Genomic DNA, 18,878 nt, shown 5'->3' with positions numbered 1-18,878 from the left:
TTTTGGGCCCTATGTAATTTTTTCACAGGAAAATAAATACAATGGTTACTTTTGTTTCCTGTAGTCCAAAACGCCTAAATTTCCACTTGTGTTTTGTGTTTCACTTTTGCCTATCTATTCCGCAAGAGCTCCAAAGAAGAAAGCTTATGCACTTCATAGATTAGAGAAACACAGTATTTGAATGGTCACAGGCCTGCATAGAATTAATTAACGCCTCAATATGGGTTTCTACAACTCAGTATTCATAAGTTGGGGCAGAAAGAGATAGAAAGGCAGCAACAATTCTCACCAATTCTTATCAGTTCTAGCCTCAAAGTCCTGGATCCAACTTGAATCAAAGTATATAACACACAGATCATTCAACCATTTATTTATGTGCCAACTCTTTAGAAGGTTCAATCGCCTGATTCCCTTCCTCATTTCCCAAAGCCTTGCATTTTTACCTCTTCAAGTTTATATCCAAATCCAACCAATGCCATTCTACTTTCAACCTGACTTAGTAGAGACCAAGGATTGTCCTTAGCATAATTTTTAACTCAAAACTTGATTATAGGTAGTTATGCCCAGCGCACCAGAGGGCATGGATTTCAATAACGTTTAAATGTAGATCTGAGTTTGCATGAGGGCTACACATATAACATTCCTGAAGGTCAATCTATACCAGTGTATCTCACCAAAGCTTGAATTAAAATACAAATTTCTTCAGCGAATTTTGTTAGATGCGATTCTTTTTCTTTAGTCAAACATCATTATGCCCTGGGTACTACTGAGACACGTTATTCCATGATCAGGACATTCTTTCAACCAAGTAGCACTCAAAAGATTCAAATGATAACATCCTGTTCTTGGTGTAATTATAACAGAGTGCATAATGCTGTCAATCACAGGCAAGCAACTAATGAGAGTCCAATCTGACAGTATAATCAACTACAGCCCAAACACAACATTATGTAAATTCAAGATAAAGTTACTCTGTCTCTCATTTTCGAGGGAAGAACTCATAAGAGGAAACATTAACAGTAAACATATTAAAATGAACTCATTACTGTGTGAGGTGACTGGATTTTTATGATATTTCTATACTTCAATGCATTCATTCTAGCAGTGTGTCATATATGAAACATAAAAATCTTAAGTATTGTTACAAAATAAGTGAAAGTATTCAAATAAAGCGCTTCAGATTTCCGACCTTCAGAAAGCATGAACTTGCATTGATATAATAGTTCTGTGCAGAGCACTTATTGCTTGAAGTACAGTCATTATTGTTCTGTCAACAAACATGACTCATTTATTGGATGAAGAACTTATGAAGAAAGGTCGAACAGGTTGGAACTTTACACACTGGTGTTCAGAAGAATGAGTAGTAATATTGTTTAAACATGTAAGATCCTGAGGACACTTGACAGGATATATTTTGAGAGCATTACCCCTTTTAGGAGAAACAAGTACAAAGGGACACAGTTCAAAAATAACAGGCCTTGAATTTCAGAAGGAGACGAGGATTATTTAAAAAGGAAATTGTTGTTAGTCTGTGAAATTCTCTTCCCAGAAAAAAAAGGGCAGGCTAGTTCATTTGAATTACTCCCATCAGAGTTAGATTTTTGATATTCAAGAGATTCAAAGGTAAAAAAAAAGTGGATTTGAGATTACAACCAGCTCAGCAATCAATTTATTAAACTATTTAAAAGATGAACAGCTGAATGGCATAGCCCTGCTTCTATGTCCTACGCTCCTATACGCTATGTTCTGTATTTCTTAACTTTACATTCTAGCTCCACCAAATGCATGTGACCTATTTTTTATTCCTCATTAACAGACAACTTTCTAACCAAGTTACTTTAAAATTGGTATTCTGAAACTTCCTATAAAACTATATCTGCCCTGTTCTCCTTATTTAAGTTGTGCTGGCATTATGAAAGGTGCAATATACATTCAAATCTTTCTTTTAAAATTGCAGGTTTCATTTTAACCTACTGACAGAAATCTTTTTGGACACATCTGTAACCATGTTTTGGGAAGGCATTCACTTTATCTTCTACATATCTCATAGCTGAAAACCCTACTGCTAATCTGTCATCTTGTTTGTCAATATTTCCATACGATCAACTTGAACAACATCCCTTTTTATGTTTTTGAACTTCAACCTTTTTTCCAGTCGAGCATACTAATCCTTGACTCATTATTGTGTATGTCTATTCTCACAATGAACATGTTGTACTCACTTTGCTATTCCACTCTCATATTAATGACTTGCTCGATTCATTACCCAGAACAAAAATCATGCAATGCTTTTGTTATCGCTACAGTAACATACCGATTTCAGAAACAAAAACAAATGCAATCAACAAATCGTGATCACTTGCATACTGTAATTCCCCTCGGTTTTGCAAAAGTTATTATTTCTACACATCACTTCAAACTGAAACTTGCATCCCAATTTGTTTACTGAACTACCAAGATGCACAAAATTGAACCTTAAACTTCCCCATTACTAGCTACCATATGCATTCTGGCAGGTGATAATTCCCTGGATCATCTTTCCTTTCTAGTGATGGAATCCTTCATCAACACTGTGAAGCTACACTTTCTCCACTGATTGGTTTCCTGCACTGAGGAAGTATACTCAGTAAAGTAAAACATATTTAAAAACCTTTGTTTTTACTTTTCTGTGTTCAAATTATATTTTTTGACTAATGTCTAATGAATCGTTTTAAATAAAAATACATTTAAATATGTTAAAATATCAATCAATTTTGATAACTTGCTGACAAACATCTAACTATCTTAGCCAATGTATTCAATTGCAATGGGATGCTGTGCAATTGGACTAGATTTTGCAGTTAGTACTTAAAGAGCAGTACTTCACATCAAAAAAAGTTTCTAACCAAGATCTAGATATGTCTTTAGCTTGAATTTCCTTATTCCTGACGTAAGTTTGACTCAGTTTCCACGTCAAGAGTGTCTCCCAGCAGCAGAGATCTTAACAAGCAGGGCAACCATGACTAAATAATTCACAGGCAGCAAGCGACAAAATGAAAACCACTGACATTCCTCACTTTTAATGTTAAAGGATACTGAAACGCATGATTTGGACATACACATAGGATTAAGGTAAATCTAAATACAATAAAGAAACATTTCTTATAATTAAACTATTTTATATTATAATTAAAAAAATATTAAAACATCAGATTATTTTTGGAGAGCCAATGAGGCTGGTCAGCACGAACGGTGGAATTGCTAGACCATTAGAAGTCTGGCCACTCTCATTCAGCAAGGTGCAACTTTCTCAACTTGGTTTAACCCGTGAAACAAATGGCGAAACAGTAAAGTTATCAAAGATTCAATAACATTCCTAATGGATTGAAGGAACTTCTGGAGAAGTCTAGATTCATGGAATCAATTAATGCATTTCTGTGATACTTACTCAGCGGATGCGGGAACTTCAGAAGTTGCTGTTAGATAAAAAAAGAGGATTGCGACCAAGAAATATTTCCTAGATTGGTGAATTAATCATATTTAAATTTTCAATATTCTCTTTGCATTTGTCAATAAAGAAATTCTTTAAACGTAATTTTATTGATTTTTGAAAAATATAGATATACATCTTAAACTCAGTACAACAATTTTTATTTTATTTACCTTAACCTGTGTGTGACCCTTCCGTCTGTTTCGCAACAGAAAGCAGAAGTGTAGTGCAACTGAAGTTTGATCTGAGCCCACTTTATATCCATAATAACGAGGAGGAAGTGATGCAGATTGGTCCAGTACAGTATGTTTTTGTGGTTTGCACAAAGAACTGCCGAATTGCCTGTTTTCACATTCAATTGCAGGTTTATTTCATAACCACACCAAAGAGGACGATGCTAACCGCAGCTGCAGTTCCACAGACTGCACAAAATCATTTTATTTAAAAGCTGTGATTCAGGCCACTAACAGAAGTGGGAACCCTTTGATGAAATTCCGCCTACTGCGATAAAGCTAAAAATAGAATAATGCCTCGCCCAGAATACACCTTATCTATAATTGTGAAGCGTGTACTAAAAGGATTCTTTCAAAATAACGTATCACTGTGGTCCCTGACACTTTGCTTTAAGACCATGACTAGGTTTTTCTCCTGTGAGCCATTAAATATTTTGCCTTTTTAACTTTCCAATCTTTGCATTGCAAGAATCAATGCATTGACTGTGGAGAATGCTCTCCCAATGAGCCGCGTGTTCACTATAATACATTTAAAAATGCAGATTTTGGAGTATTTTACTTTATATGTGAAATTTTAATGTGTTAAAAAGATGTACAGTTTTCCTTCTTTGGTATTAACTCTACCATTCCTTATAGCCTTAAGAGGGGTAATAAAATTGTTTTTAAGTAAAGCCTGAAACAAATTTAGTTTAAGAAAGATGTGCCATTTGTTCTTTGAGGTATATCAAAGAAAATAGCCATTTGCACCTATTTAGTGTGGAAGAAAGCACTGAGAATGTTCTAAAGGAGTGAAATCCTTCAGCAAAACATTGGGGACACATGGTTGCGCATTTGCAAGTTATGTGTGGCATAGCTTTTGTTCTCTGTCCAATGGTGCAGCTTCATCTGTGCGAAGAGGACAGCTCAATCTTGTTCAAAGATGTAGAATAACCATTTGTAAATAAAGGACCATTGAAAGCGGGTGTACTGTGTCAGAGTTAGTTGCTTGGACATGATGAAGAACTAAACTGTGTGAGTGCTCAGCTTCGGCAAGAAACTTGCCACTAACTGAGATGGGCTGGCTTATCCATGAAGATTTGCAGATGCAGTCAGCACTGGTACTGCTCCCCTCAGTAATCATATCATAGGAAAGCTTTTGGGGACCTTGCATGAGTCTGTTGATCTGTCAGCCAATGCTCGATTATAGGGCTAACTGTTGCTCTCTTTTATAAATTCAAAGCTACCACAAGTATTTTTGCAGTTATACTGATACTAGTCACATAATTGAGCAAGCTAAGTTGTCTCCACTGCCTGATATCCAGTTAATCAGTTCAGATTTCCATGTCTACAGCATGTGTACACCTTTAATCTCTTTCAAGGTAAACTGATTTAACATGGTGAAGATTGCTTTGAAACATAAACAAGTTTACTTCAGTTGATAAATAACACAAAGCAAAGAGGTTAATGAATCATTATACTCAATTGGTATAACTTCCGAAAATAAGAAAATACAAAGAGGATTTTACAATGTGCATTGTTTTGCCTCTGTTAGGAATAATCTCCTATCTTGCATCGGAATCACCGTTCATCTACTTAACAAGAAGCCCACAAAAAATGTTTTGAAAGAGACCTGGAACACTGAAACCCTCTTTCTTAATACAATCATTTAAATACAATTCAGCAAGAATGAATAGTGGATCAAGGTGTGAAGCAAGAGACAAAGTATATGATAATTGTATCAGAGAAAATGGGAACTGCAGATGCTGGAGAATCCAAGATAATAAAATGTGAGGCTGGATGAACACAGCAGGCCAAGCAGCATCTCAGGAGCACAAAAGCTGACGTTTCGGGCCTAGACCCTTCATCATCCTCTCTGATGAAGGGGTCTAGGCCCGAAACGTCAGCTTTAGTGCTCCTGAGATGCTGCTTGGCCTGCTGTGTTCATCCAGCCTCACATTTTATTATATGATAATTGTGTTGTGTAGATGCTCCCCCACCCGTGCCAACAAGTTCTGAACTTGAAGGACTTTATTTTCTTTTTGAGAACTGAAGTAAGTTGCAGCAGAAGAAACTCTTCAGAGGAAGATTCTCTTTGTATGCAGTGCATAGCAATATTGTGAAGTTATTTGTAAAATTCAGATTATGATTTAATCACAGTAGAAAGAAACATTCAACTTTATTGATTGAATGATAAAAGAATTGCAATATGTATTCACCGTGACTGAATGTTACTGCTTTTTATGTTTAATATGAAGTACATACTATGAGTGTGACATCAAAATTCATTTGATGTTGCATGAGTGTGTTGATTTATAACATACTTCCCATTTTTAGCATGTACCCTCCATGGATCCATATATAATCTTGTTTTAAAATCTACTTTATCTATACAGTAGAAACACTGTACATCTGCTGAGGCAACAAACTAGCTGCATGGGAGTCATCAGTCACTCCGCCCCTAATTGTCACTCTTGATCAAATACCTGCTCGATGACACTTGATGAAATTGCTCTAAGTTCAATTATTCTTCGATTCTGTACCTGTGATGGCTAAACCCTGGCATTAGCAATACCCCTAAGAGCTAAATACTTGCTCCTGTGCTCCTGCATGATAGAAAACTGTTCATGAGACCCACATATTCTGTTAGCGGTTACAGACTGTCTTAATGCTGACCTCATTTCTGTACATTCTTCACACAAACTGAATTTAGCCATGTTTACTGGATGATAGTTAGCAGTAAAATTTTCTCCTGGTTTGGGTATCAATTGTATAGAGGCAATTTATAACAACAGAGAACACCTGCGTCCTGTGTTAATTAATAGGATCAAGCAACCCACATGACCTGTGGTCTGCAGATACTCATGTGTGATCATTTCATACCCATTCTCTCATTTAATCACTAATATCATTTATGTGTCACTGTGTTTGACCAGTCACATCAAAAAATTTGCATTTGAATAGTGGCTTTAAAGTAAAACATCAGCTTCTGAATAATGCATAGTGCTTCTATCTGAGCAATGAATATTGCTGATATTTATATCTGCATTTGATGTAAGACTCGGTTGCTGGTATTGCAGAAAAGTAGGATGAACTTTGAATACATTTCTATTTCACAATTGGTAAGAACTGAGTTCATACATGTAAATCAGTTGCCCTGATAACATTGTGTCTTTATTTTTTTTGTGTCCGGAAATGTTTTACAGGCTTGCTGCCATTCCTTCCATTGTTTATGACCTCGGGTTCAATTGCTCTTGAATGGTTTCCAAGATTTTATCAATGACTGACAATATTACTTGCATAAAACGCCAAAGTTTATACCTTCATTGCATCAAAGGGTAAGCATGTGCATAACATGGTACTTGGATCTTACCTTGTAATTTTGTTTTTGGAATTGAAAGGTTTTACTAGACAATGTGCATTTCCATTTTGTGTATTTTAACAAATCAGTAAACAATTTAGATGAAAGATTCTGGCCTTTGTATGATTAACTGACAATTAACACCATTGAAAAATATTAAAGCAATTTTATTTTAGGTGAAGAACAGGTGAAAGGATTGGACTTGTTGGAAATTGGTAACATAATTATAAACTGCTTTAAACGCCAAAGATGTATAGAGAAAACAAGTGAACTTGGTTGGGCTAATTAGTGTTTGAAATTCAGAAATCTCACTGGAGGAATTAGACGGTATGTTGTATTTGCACATTTTAACGTGTGGGCCCTTGTCCCCCTTTCAGGTCTTGACTAGGGAAAACTGCTCCTTGTATGTACATCACGGAATTATTGAATGTGAGATAAACATCTAGAGACCTTTGGAATCAATGTGTAACTTTGTATTCATGCGTTGTGTTAAGAAGAAGACTTGGATTGTTTTTCTTTTGCTTTAAGTTTGTTGTCAAGCCTTTTTTTTAAAGGCTTTTTTTAAATCTGTGAGGCTCAGTGGGTTTTCTTGCTGTATCTTACTAAACTCAGCTTAGTAATAATCTACCCTATCCCTATGACAACTCTTGTGCCAGATATCTGCCCTATCTTACCATGCTGTGCTCCTGGACAACTTGCCTCTCAGTGGAATTCTGCTGAAACATCAGCATTTCTTGCCTCCATTGCCATTTTTGAGTGGCTGCCATGCATCTAGACAAATATCGATAATTCTCATCTGAACACCCTCTCTGTAAATCAATAATACCCTGTCCCTAATACCTACTGTAGCCTCTCATCTTGTCTCGTCCAGTAGAGGAACCTCACCATCTCCTTCATTGGCAGAGTAACAAAATACGAAAGTAGGGATGCAATGATGAAACTGTACAGACACCGGTGAGGCCAAGACTGGAGTACAACGTGCAATTCTAGTCTCTGAATTACAGGAAAGACCTAACTGTTCTGGAAAGAGTGCACAAAAGATTTACTGGTATGTTGCCAGACTGGAGAAATGTAGCTACGAGGAGAGGTTGGGATCATTCTCTTTGGAACAGAGAAGGCTGAGGAGTGAGATGATTGAGGTATATAAAATTGTGAGCATTATAAATAGAATAGACAGGAGGAACCTGTTTCCCTCAGCAGAGTTCAAAAACCAGGGGTCAGAGATTCAAGATACGTGGCAGAAGGATTACAGGGGAAGTGAGGAAAAACGTTTTATGCAGAGGGTGGTGGCTGTTTGGATTTTACTGCCTGAGCTGGTGATGGAGGCAGAGATCCTAAATGTTTTTAAAATACACCTGGATCTGCATCTTAAGTGCTGTAAACTGCAGGGCAATGGGCCACGGCCAGAAGGTGCGATCGGAAAGGACATTTGGGTATTTTTGGGTTGGCATGGACAAGATGGGCTGAATGGCTCCATGCTGTGTATGTTATTTCTACGGTTCTACCACATCATGGGAAGCAATTAGTCAAATGCAGACACAAACCTCAAAGGTAAAGAGAACAAAATGGAGCTTACAGAGACTGTATTTCGACCCATTTTGCCAACCAGATTTCAGCATCTTCACCAAACAATATAACAATCAATGATTACCGGCTGTACACAGCTTTCTCCTAGTGGAAGTGGGTATCAGTGAGACTGTGTCTGGTGTGCAAACCCAATGCAGCTGAGCTGTGTCATGGACAATGTTAGATTAATCCTTCACAATATCCTTGAATCCTACTCAGAAGATACTCGTGCTCCCCTAGTTTCTTAGCACCCAAAGCGTTGCCTCATTGCCTGCTTTAGTTGAGCAGGGTACAGCATGCAAGGATAATCTGGTCCACTCTCTGGACTATAGTCTCTGGTCTATACTGGAGGGCCACAGCCCACCAGACTGGTCCAAGCCACTAAACAGCACCTTTAGTGGCCCTGATTGTAGCATGGGCAGCATTGTACCTGTCCCTGGGCACATACAGTCTGTGTGCTCATGCATGTCTGGGTTCTATAATGATGTCATGAGCCATGGCCACAGTGGGTATCCCTGTGCCCTTTACCAGCTTGCTGAAGTATATGAGAGTGCAAGTTGTAGGAGTCATAGCAGCTGCTAGGGTAGTGGGACACACATATCTAGGAAGTGGTAACAAATGTCCTGAGTGTTAATTAAGTAGAACCTCTTTCTTTTGCTAAATTCTGCAGCGTTGCGATATGACTGTCTCTGTGCCATATATTTTCAGTCATTTGCACCCTGCAGATGGGGAAGCCAGCTATGTTCCTGAAACCTACTGCCCAGGCTGCATCATTGACCTTGTCATGGATGAGTGTGAACTTACACAGTTGGCACAGGTCACTGTCCTGATGCATTTGTGAGGGCACAACTGAGAGATCCCACCCAGGTCACCCATCAGTCAGTCAGATAGAGGTTTTGTGCCTTCATAGCCACTGGGTGAGGATGGTCTCCCACTCCCTCAGCCTTTACATCCTGCTCCACAATCTGGCACAGTGCCCAGGCACACACAGTCTGTGTGCTCATGCCCAGGAAATGGAGTTGAGGCCAGGAAACTCTGAGCCTCCTGTGCATCCCGAGGGGCCCTAAGGCCACAACCTCTCTCTGAACTAGGTGTCCCTCATCCTCCATGGGGACCTGATGCTGTTCCAGCCTGTCAGATCTGCTCCTTCTGCATTCACTTTCACTTTCTCAGGAAGGCAGTCACAGGGACCAATGTGCCACCAGGGGCAGGGCCCATCATTCACAGGGCAAAGGACCCAAACGGGGCACAGCAGCAGCATAAGGTTTTTTAAGATCTCAACCTTGCATACTTCATACACACAATGAGATATGCTGGATATGGATAACAGTGGGCATCCCCACTCTGCCTCAATATGTGTAGTAACCTGCCACAGGCAATTTGCTGGCTGAATCACCACCACATGTCAGTGAGAACGGAATGGCTGCAAATCAATTTGTGCTTCAAACTGACACTTGCTCTGCCTACGCTGGATGCAGTTCAAGCAGCAGTTCACATCTAGAAAGGGGACAGTGATAGCTGCCAACGCAGATCACTCTGGGCATTCTCATCAAAAGGCCCAGATACATACCTACTACCCAACCATGGAACCTAAAGTTCCCTATTCTCTCGCATAAAGTTGATAACCCACTTCACATGTCCCTTTGTCCCCACCTCCCCTGACCCTCAGCATTGCCTATATAGTCCCCCTCCTCTACCCACCCGATATCATGAGCTGTGTGACTGTCCGTGAATGCAAATTATCTCAGCTGCAGCCATCTCAATGCTGGTTACCACCACACCACCAGCCAAGAACAGCCTGCCAGTGAATAGAGGGGTGCCACGATGATCATGATGGGTTGGCAAGCAGCATCTGCCAATGTCTGCAGGTGATGGGTGTGTGTGTGGCAGGTGCCCATGGATCATGCCTTGAGATGTTTTTGCCCTGTGTCCAAAATGGATGTCATTTGGAGCAAGCTGTGAGTAGAATCTGCCAAGTATATGTTTTGATTTCCTTATCAAGTTTTCCTGATGTCGTGTTTTTATTCTGGTTTGTTTGTATAGTTTGAATCAACCTGTTCAGAGATGTTATGACACATCTCTGGATTAGGTAAGAGTTGAACGGGATTTGAATTGCTAATCTATTAATCCAGAAACTCAACTAATGTTCTGGGGATCCAGTTTCAAACCCTGCCACGGTAGACGGGCACATTTGAATTAATTTAAATAAAAAGGTCTCAAATTAAGAATCTATTGTTGACCACAAAACCATTGTCAACAGTCAGAAAAACTGTTGTGGCTCAGTAAAGTTCTCCAGGGGAGGAAAATCTGCCATCTTTACCTGGTCTGGCCCACATGTGACTCCAGACCCACGGCAATGTGGTTGATTTTCAACTGCCCTCTGAAATGTAACTCAGTTACATCAATCGCTCAAAGAAATGAAACCGGACGGACACTTGGCATCGACCTAGGCACTGGAAAAGACAACGACAGAAACAGTACTATTGAAAAGTTCTCCTTACTAATATCTGGGGGTTTAATGCCAAAATTAGAGAGCTGTCTCACAGACTAATCGAGCAACAGCCTGACATAGTTATACTGATGGAGTTGTACCTTACAGACAATGTCCCAGACACCACCATCACCACCCCTGGATATGTCCTGCTCCATTGGTATGACAGACCCAGCAGAGGTGGTATACCATCAGGAGGGAGTTGCAATGGGAGTCCTTAACATTGACTCCAGACCCCATGAAGCCTCATAGCTTCAGCTGGAACATGGGCAAGGAAACCTCCTGCTGATTACTACGTAATATCCTCCCTCGGCTGATGAATCGGTATTCCTCCATCTTGAACAACAATTGGAGGAGGCACTGAGGATGACAAGGGAGCCACACATAGTCTGGCTGGGTGATCTCAATGTCCACCCCCAAGACTGGCTCGGCAGCAGTATAACTGATTGAGCTGCTCAGGCACCTAAAGGATATAGCTGCTAGACTGGGTCTGCAGCAGGTAGTGAGGGCACCAGCAAGAGGGGAAAAACATTCTTAATCTTATCTTAACCAATTTTCTGGCTGTAGGTGCATCTGTCCATGACAGTACCAACAAGAATGACCACCACTCAGTCCTAGTGGAGAAGAGTTCTGCCTTCACATTGAGAATACCCTCCAACATGTTGTGTGCCACTGTCATCGGCTGTAAGTTTATGTTTCTGATAAAATAGATTGACAGTATTTTTATGCTCTTCGAAATATATAGTCATAGCTTTAGAATGTTGAAGTCCAAAATCAATGAGTTGTTTAATTACCTTAACTAGGCCTTGGTATTCTTACATTTTAGTGACATTCAAACTAATACGTGATTATTTTTGTGTCTCCACTGTGACAAAACATGCCTTTAGAAGGTTTTGTTCTGTCCTGTTCCCCTGGTAGAGGGGTGTTGTAAACTTGGTGCCGAGGTGCATACTCCGTGGAAAGCAGACTAAATAGTTTTGGGTTTTTTAAAAAGAAAAATGATGTAAAAGAAGCATGATTGGGTGGGGTCAGGCTCACAACGATGCAGGTTTTGTTTTAGTTTTCCTTTCAGTTACTGAAGTTGACATTTTAGGAGTTGAAGCTTCCAAAAACGTGTGGTCGTAAATAATGCAGACAGATGCACAAATGTAGCGCTGCCTATTGCTTTCTATGAATCTGCAATGGTGTATAGAAGTGAATGAGTGGCTACATGCCTTCACAGCTTGGCATGGAAAACCAGCCTGCACCTCCTAAAGGCATTGTGCATTCTTGAGCTGAAACTGTTTGAAACATATTCGAAGACCTTTAGGAACATATGAAATTAGTGCAGGAAACAAGAGAGTATTCACAGATATTTAGATGTTGCACTTGAATTGTTGGTATGTAGCATGGGAGACAGATTCCTTTTCCCCAAGCTTTCAGAAACCTTTTAGAAAGCAAACAGTCACAAAATAGGACTCCTCCTCCATTAGGTGCACAAAGACATTTTCAGGGCAGCGAAGGCAAATTGAATTACAAATTCAATTCATGAACAAATAAGTGGAGGACAGTGCACCAAGTAAATGTTTCCCAATCGAAAACTTTGGATGAACCAGGAAATCCACTGCCTACTGAAGACCAGGCATACAGCATTCAAGTCAGATCACCCAGGCCTATACAGGAGACCCAGATACGACCTCCGCAAAGCCATCCGGGAGGCCCAGAGGCAGTACTGGACCAAGTTAGAGGACCAGACCAACCAAACTGATTCCCCCCACCAGTGGCAATGCCTAAGCGACATTACAGGGTATAAAATGAAGCAGAGCAAGATGGTGGACAAAGACACATTCACTCCCTGATGTGCTTAATGTTCGGTTTGAACAGAATGTCAGCAGCGCAGTGTCACCTGCCCTGACAGCCACAGATTCACCTGTTACCCCCGTCACTGCTGCAGATGTCAGATCAGTCTTCAGTCTGATGGAAGAAGCTGTAGAAGAGCATTACTGAGGTGTGATGGGTCTTTGATGTTGGCAGCCTTTCCAAGACAACAAGCCACAGGCAAAAGATATAGAGGTCTGAGCACACACATGAGCAGGTTCAGAAACAGCTTCTTCCCTGCTGTTATTAGGTTGATGAATGGACTCTCTAGCCTCAAATAATGCAGTTCTTGCTAAAGTTGATCTCGCCTAGTTCTTACCTTGTCCAATGTAACCCATATGCCTCTGTCTCAGACTTTTTGATCTGTACATCCTTACTTACTATGATCTGCCTATACTGCTCGTAAACAAAGCTTTTCACTGTACTTCAGTACACGTGACAATCAATCAGTCAAATAGAGTCCATACTGGAGGGTTGGCCTCTGTGATGGTCTGGGCTTTACACACAACCTTCTGTAGTATCTTTTGGTCCTGGACAGAGCATTTGACATACCAAGCCATTATGTACCCAGACAGTATGATTTCAATGGTGCATCTGTAAAGGTTGGGGAGAGACCTTTTGGATATGCTAAATTTCCTGAGGAAGAAGAGGTATTGTTGTGCCTTCTTGACCATTACATCTATGTGGGAAGTCCAAAACAAGTTATTGGTTATCATCACTCCTAAGAACTTGATGCTCTCCACCCTGTTAACCTAGCGAATCTCTTTTGAAAAGCCTGCAATGCAAGTGTATCAGAGATAATAGGAACTGCAGATGCTGGAGAATCCGAGGTAACAAGGTGTAGGGCTGGATGAACACAGCAGGCTAAGCAGCATCATAGGAGCAGGAAGGCTGATGTTTCGGGCCTAGTCTAGGCCCAAAATGTCAGCCTTTCTACTCCTATGATGCTGCTTGGCCTGCTGTGTTCATCCAGCTCTACACCTTGCAATGCAAGTGTATTCTATTTTAAAATATGAGAACCAAAACTGTGGACAGTATTTCAGGTTTGGTCTCCTCAGTACCCTGCACGGTTGTAACAACACTTCCCAGCTGTAACATATCAATATTCAACGCTCAGACAATCAAGGCCAAAATTTGATATGCTTTCTGAATTACTTTCTGCACTTGCCTGCTAATCTCTAGAGTGCCCACATCTCTGTCTGCTGTACTTTTGTTGGAGTCTATCTCTCTCTCTGATTAATAATAGTCTATCTTTTGGCTCTTCCTACAAAAGTGCATGACCTCCCACTTCCCTACATTTAAAACTCCATCTGCCAAACTTTTACTCATTCACTTAACCTAAGGAATCTGCAAGAGGATGTGCCTATGTCCTCAACATAACATGCTCTCCCACATACTGTTGAATAGCCAACAAATTTGGATATAATACATTCTGCCCTAGTCATTAATATAGATGGTAAATAATCGAGACCTTAGAACTGATCCTTGTGGCATTCCAGTCATTGCATCTTTCCAACCTGAAAAAGATTTGTTAATCCTGACTGTGTTAACCTAGCTTCAGTTCAAGCTAATAGATTACCCCCATTACCATGAGCTTCCATCTTGTGAAATAACTTTTTATGTTGCGCCTTTCTCAAATGTCTGCCAAAGTTCTAAATATACTACATCTCCCAGTTCCTCTTTATCAACTCTACTTGTCATATCCTCAAAGAACTCTAGAAAATTTGTCAAAAATGATCTCCCTTTCACAAAGATATGTCGACACTGTTTGATTATGTTAAGCTTTTCTAAATATCTTGTTATTTCTTCCTCAATAATGGAGTCTAGAATTTTCTCAACAATAGGGTAATTGGTCTCTAGTTTCCTGCTTTCTGTCTCCTTCCCTTCTTGAACAGAGCATTGGAAAACATTAATGGTTTTCCAATCTACTAGAACATTCCCAGAATCCAGTGTGTCTGCAATATTTTGTCCAACGCCTCCACTACCTCTTCAGCCATTTCCTTTAAAACACTTGGATGCAGACCTTCAGGTCCTTGAGACTTGTCAGCTTTTCGTCCCATTAGTTTGTCATATACATTGTCCCCTGTGACAGAGACTGTTACAAGATCTTTCCTCACACTAGCATCTTGTTTACCTGTGATCTATGGCACAATTATCATGTCTTCCATTGTGAAGACTGATGCAAATCATTGGTTTAAATTATCTGCCATTTCCCTGTTCATCATTACCTATTTCCTCATTGCATCGTCCAAGGGTTCCTTTTGGGAGCGAATAGCAGAAGTTTGAGCCTAGCTCTAGGATTTGTATGTCCCCAGAATGAGAGAATTGAAGAGAGCTTGGTGTATTGCAGGGCTGAAGATAGACATTTTAAAATCTAGGGGTTTAAAATATCAGCTCAGGCCCTTGATATGTGCAAACTCTAACACTCTATGGTGCTTACGATAAATATATTCGTAATTTTCTTAATGAATTTTGAATTTTCACATTACACCTGTATGCATAATAATGTCAGGCACATAGGGATTTGTCAACAAATGAAAATTGCTACTGGTGGAATATTAGTGTAAAATTTGACAGGCAGTCATTAACAGATTTTGTACACTGATGGATAAGAAAAATTACAAGTGTGAAGGGAAGCCAGGCATAACAACATCATTATAAATGCTGAAGATAAAAAAGATCTCTTTATTTAAGCCTTTACTCCATAATAAAACATAACTTTAAAGCTGAAAAAGGAAAATATCTTGAAGATACCCTGTTCAGCATCACACATCCATCTGTCAGTAATCAAATGTCATGACATGAGATAAGTGAAAAGTAACAAAGTCTTTACGAAAAATGCAGCACAAAATCATGTTCAGTATTGAATATATATCTAGCCTTAATGGACTAGATTAAAAGAATAATGTTCTTAATTTATTTGTAATATTACGTTAGGCTGCTCTGTCTTTATGTATTTGAAATTGTTATAGTAATCTGGAATACTCAGCCTATTGTGCCTTATTCCAAAATTAGGGGTTAAACAAACATAGTCAACTGAACCCACTGAGATATAAAATTGTGACCTTGAGAGAATAGTCAGTAATTAAAAATAAAAAAAAATTACAATCATCTAAACTGTTGATGCTGTAGTCTGAGATAACAAGGTGTGGGGCTGGAAGAACATGGCATCAGAGGAGCAGAAAAGCTGACATTTTGGGTTGGGACCCTTCCTGAAACCTCAGCTTTTCTGCTCCTCCGATGCTACCTGGCCTGCTGTGTTCATCCAGCTCCACACCTTGTTATCTCTGTTATTACTTGAATGGTGTCCCTTATACATGAATACCATTCAGAGTTGGAGTGTTTTCCAGCATGCTATCATCAGTCTTTGAATCATTTACAGCTTTTTGATATAAATGAATAATCAAACAATTAATTAAGAAATACTTCCAATTTTTTTAAACTCTTAATTGCATTTCACATTTCATACACACCCCCAAACAGCATAAAAAAAATGAAACTAATGAAGTACATAAAATAAAATTATAATCATAGAATAACACCATCATTAATGTGTTTCATTATTTCACAAGGTTTTAGCATCACTGGAAAGACTAGCATTTGTTTCCCATCTCTAACTGCCCTTGAAGTTTCTGCTGAATCATTCTCACCCACTACATAAGTTTCTGTAGTTACAGTACATCACAGTGCAGTTGGAGGAGGATTTTTGATCCAGCAAGTATGGTGAAATTGTACAAGTCAAGATAGGATGTGGCTTGAGGATAAACTTCAGGACAATTTATATTCCCATTACTCTTACAACTCTTGCTGTTCTGGGTGAATGAGGACTTGGGTTTAAAAGTTGCTCTCGAATCAGCCATGGTGAGTTGTTGCAGAGCTAGTAGAGAAAACACATTCTGCTGCAGTATACCTGTGATGGAGAGAATGAATTTGTGGATGGTGTGTCAATCAGTTAGGCCACTCTGCTGAATAGATTCAAGCTTCTGAGTGCATTACAGCTGCACTCATCCAGTCAAGTGAATAATATTCCATTGCAGTCACAATTAGCAGTTTGCAGGTGATTGATGGGCTGTTGAGAGTGAGGAGTTGAGTTACTTATCATGATATACCCACACTGTTCTGGTAATCTCAGTATTTATGTAAAATGTCAGTTGTAATTAACCAATTGGAGACCTTAAGACATTAATGATCAGCTTTGGCAAGACTAATATCACTGCATGTCAATGAGATTTGCCTAGATTTTTCTCTTAAAAGATGGTCAGTGCTGGCATTCTTGCAGTGTGAATGTTATTTACCACTTATTGACCCAACCCTACTATAGTGCCAAGGTCTTGCTGATGTGAGCACAGGCTTTCACTAAGTGAGGGAGCGCAAATGGAACAGACTATTACCAATCATCATCAAACCTTATTTTTGATCTTATGGTGGAGGGAAAATCATTAATGAAGTGCTTAAAGCTGGCTGGGCCGAGAGATTTTTCCTGAGGAACACTTGCAGCAATGTTCTGGTGGCAAGGTCATGCAGAATGGCTTACAGCACACAATGAGATTTTTAGACTGTCAAACCTGTTCTGGGCTTCTGTAGGGATCTTTTTGCTAGACCCAGCCCTTCCATTTCTCCATAGTGCTATTATTTTCCCCTCATGTGTTCATTAGATTCTTTTTTGAGAGCCATGATGGATTGCCCTTCAGGCTGTACATTCCAGGTCCTAACCACTTGCGCAATCAAGAAGTTTTCCTTCATGCTCCCTTTTGAATCCTTTTTCTATCACATTAAATGCATGCTCTCTGGACCGCAACCCTTCTGCTAGTGTGAACAGTTTCAATCTATCTACTTATTCCGGCCCCTCATGATTTTCAAGCCCTCTATCAAAGCTCCTCTCAGCCTTCTCTCTTCTAAGGAGAACACCACCAGCTCCTGCAAACTGTTCATGTGACTCATATGCCTCATCTGTGGAACTTTTCCTGTAAACATGTTCTGCACCTTCTCTACAGGTTTCACATTCTTTCAGAATTGGACATGCTAACCAAGTGGAAATCAAAACAGCATTTTATAAGGAATAACAAAGTGTGAAGTTGGATGAACACAGCAGGCCAAACAGCATCTTAGGAGCTCAAAAGCTGACGTTTCGGGCCTAGACCCTTCACCAGCTCTCTGATGAAGGGTCTAGGCCCGAAATGTCAGCTTTTGTGCTCCTGAGATGCTGCTTGGCCTGCTGTGTTCATCCAGATTCAAACTTTGTTATCTTGGGTTCTCCAGCATCTGCTGTTCCCATTATCTCTGATCAGCATTTTATAAGGGGACACTGCAACTTCCTATGTCATCATTTATAATGTCCAGTATCCTGTAAGCTTTTTTTAAAATCACTTCCTCAGTTTCTCCAAACGCCTTTGATTTATGTACATGCCCTGAGGTCTCTGTTCCTATTCAACTTTTTAAAATTTTGCCTCTGCTAATTCCTCCTACCAAAATGAATCACTTCACTGCATCGTTTCATCTTCCCATTCCACCATATGTCCATAACCACGTGAATTTATCACTTTCCTTCTCACATTTCACAAGTCATCCACAAATTTTGAAATTGTGATCTTAGGTCATTGATATAGATCAAGAAAATCAGTGGTCCCAACACCAAACCCAGAGAACCCCACTGTTCTCCAGTCAGAAAAGCAACTATACACTACTAAACTCAACATCCTGTTACTCCGTTAACTTTGTATCCATGCTGCCACTACCTCTGCGTCCGTTCTGTTCATCAGATTTTGGCTTTGCTGGTGAGACACACTATTACTTTATGAAAAACTCATGCAAATTAGTTGAACACAATTTGCCCTTAACAAAAGATAACATGATGACGTTTTGGGCCTAGACCCTTCTTCAGAAATTGATTTCAAAATGATTTCTGAAGAAGGCTTTAGGCTCAAA

At 39.7% G+C, this 18,878-nt stretch overlaps 1 protein-coding gene across 2 annotated transcripts in view; it reads right to left on the bottom strand.

Moving 5' to 3' along the window:
- The window catches only part of anxa3a (annexin A3a), a 68,664-nt gene extending 64,920 nt beyond the window's left edge, over window positions 1–3,744 (bottom strand). The window contains exon 1 of one of the 2 annotated variants that reach the window (XM_048563059.2): window positions 3,643–3,744. The gene's annotated coding sequence lies outside the window, so the exon portion shown is untranslated. The remainder of the gene's footprint in view (window positions 1–3,642) is intronic. The other variant, XM_048562979.2, reaches the window with a different exon arrangement.
- Window positions 3,745–18,878: the final 15,134 nt, after the last annotated feature.

Source organism: Stegostoma tigrinum, chromosome 1 (genome assembly GCF_030684315.1).
Source record: "Stegostoma tigrinum isolate sSteTig4 chromosome 1, sSteTig4.hap1, whole genome shotgun sequence".
Lineage (NCBI taxonomy): Eukaryota > Metazoa > Chordata > Chondrichthyes > Orectolobiformes > Stegostomatidae > Stegostoma > Stegostoma tigrinum.
Note: the sequence above shows the minus strand (reverse complement) of the source record. Positions and strands in the feature narration are given on the sequence as shown.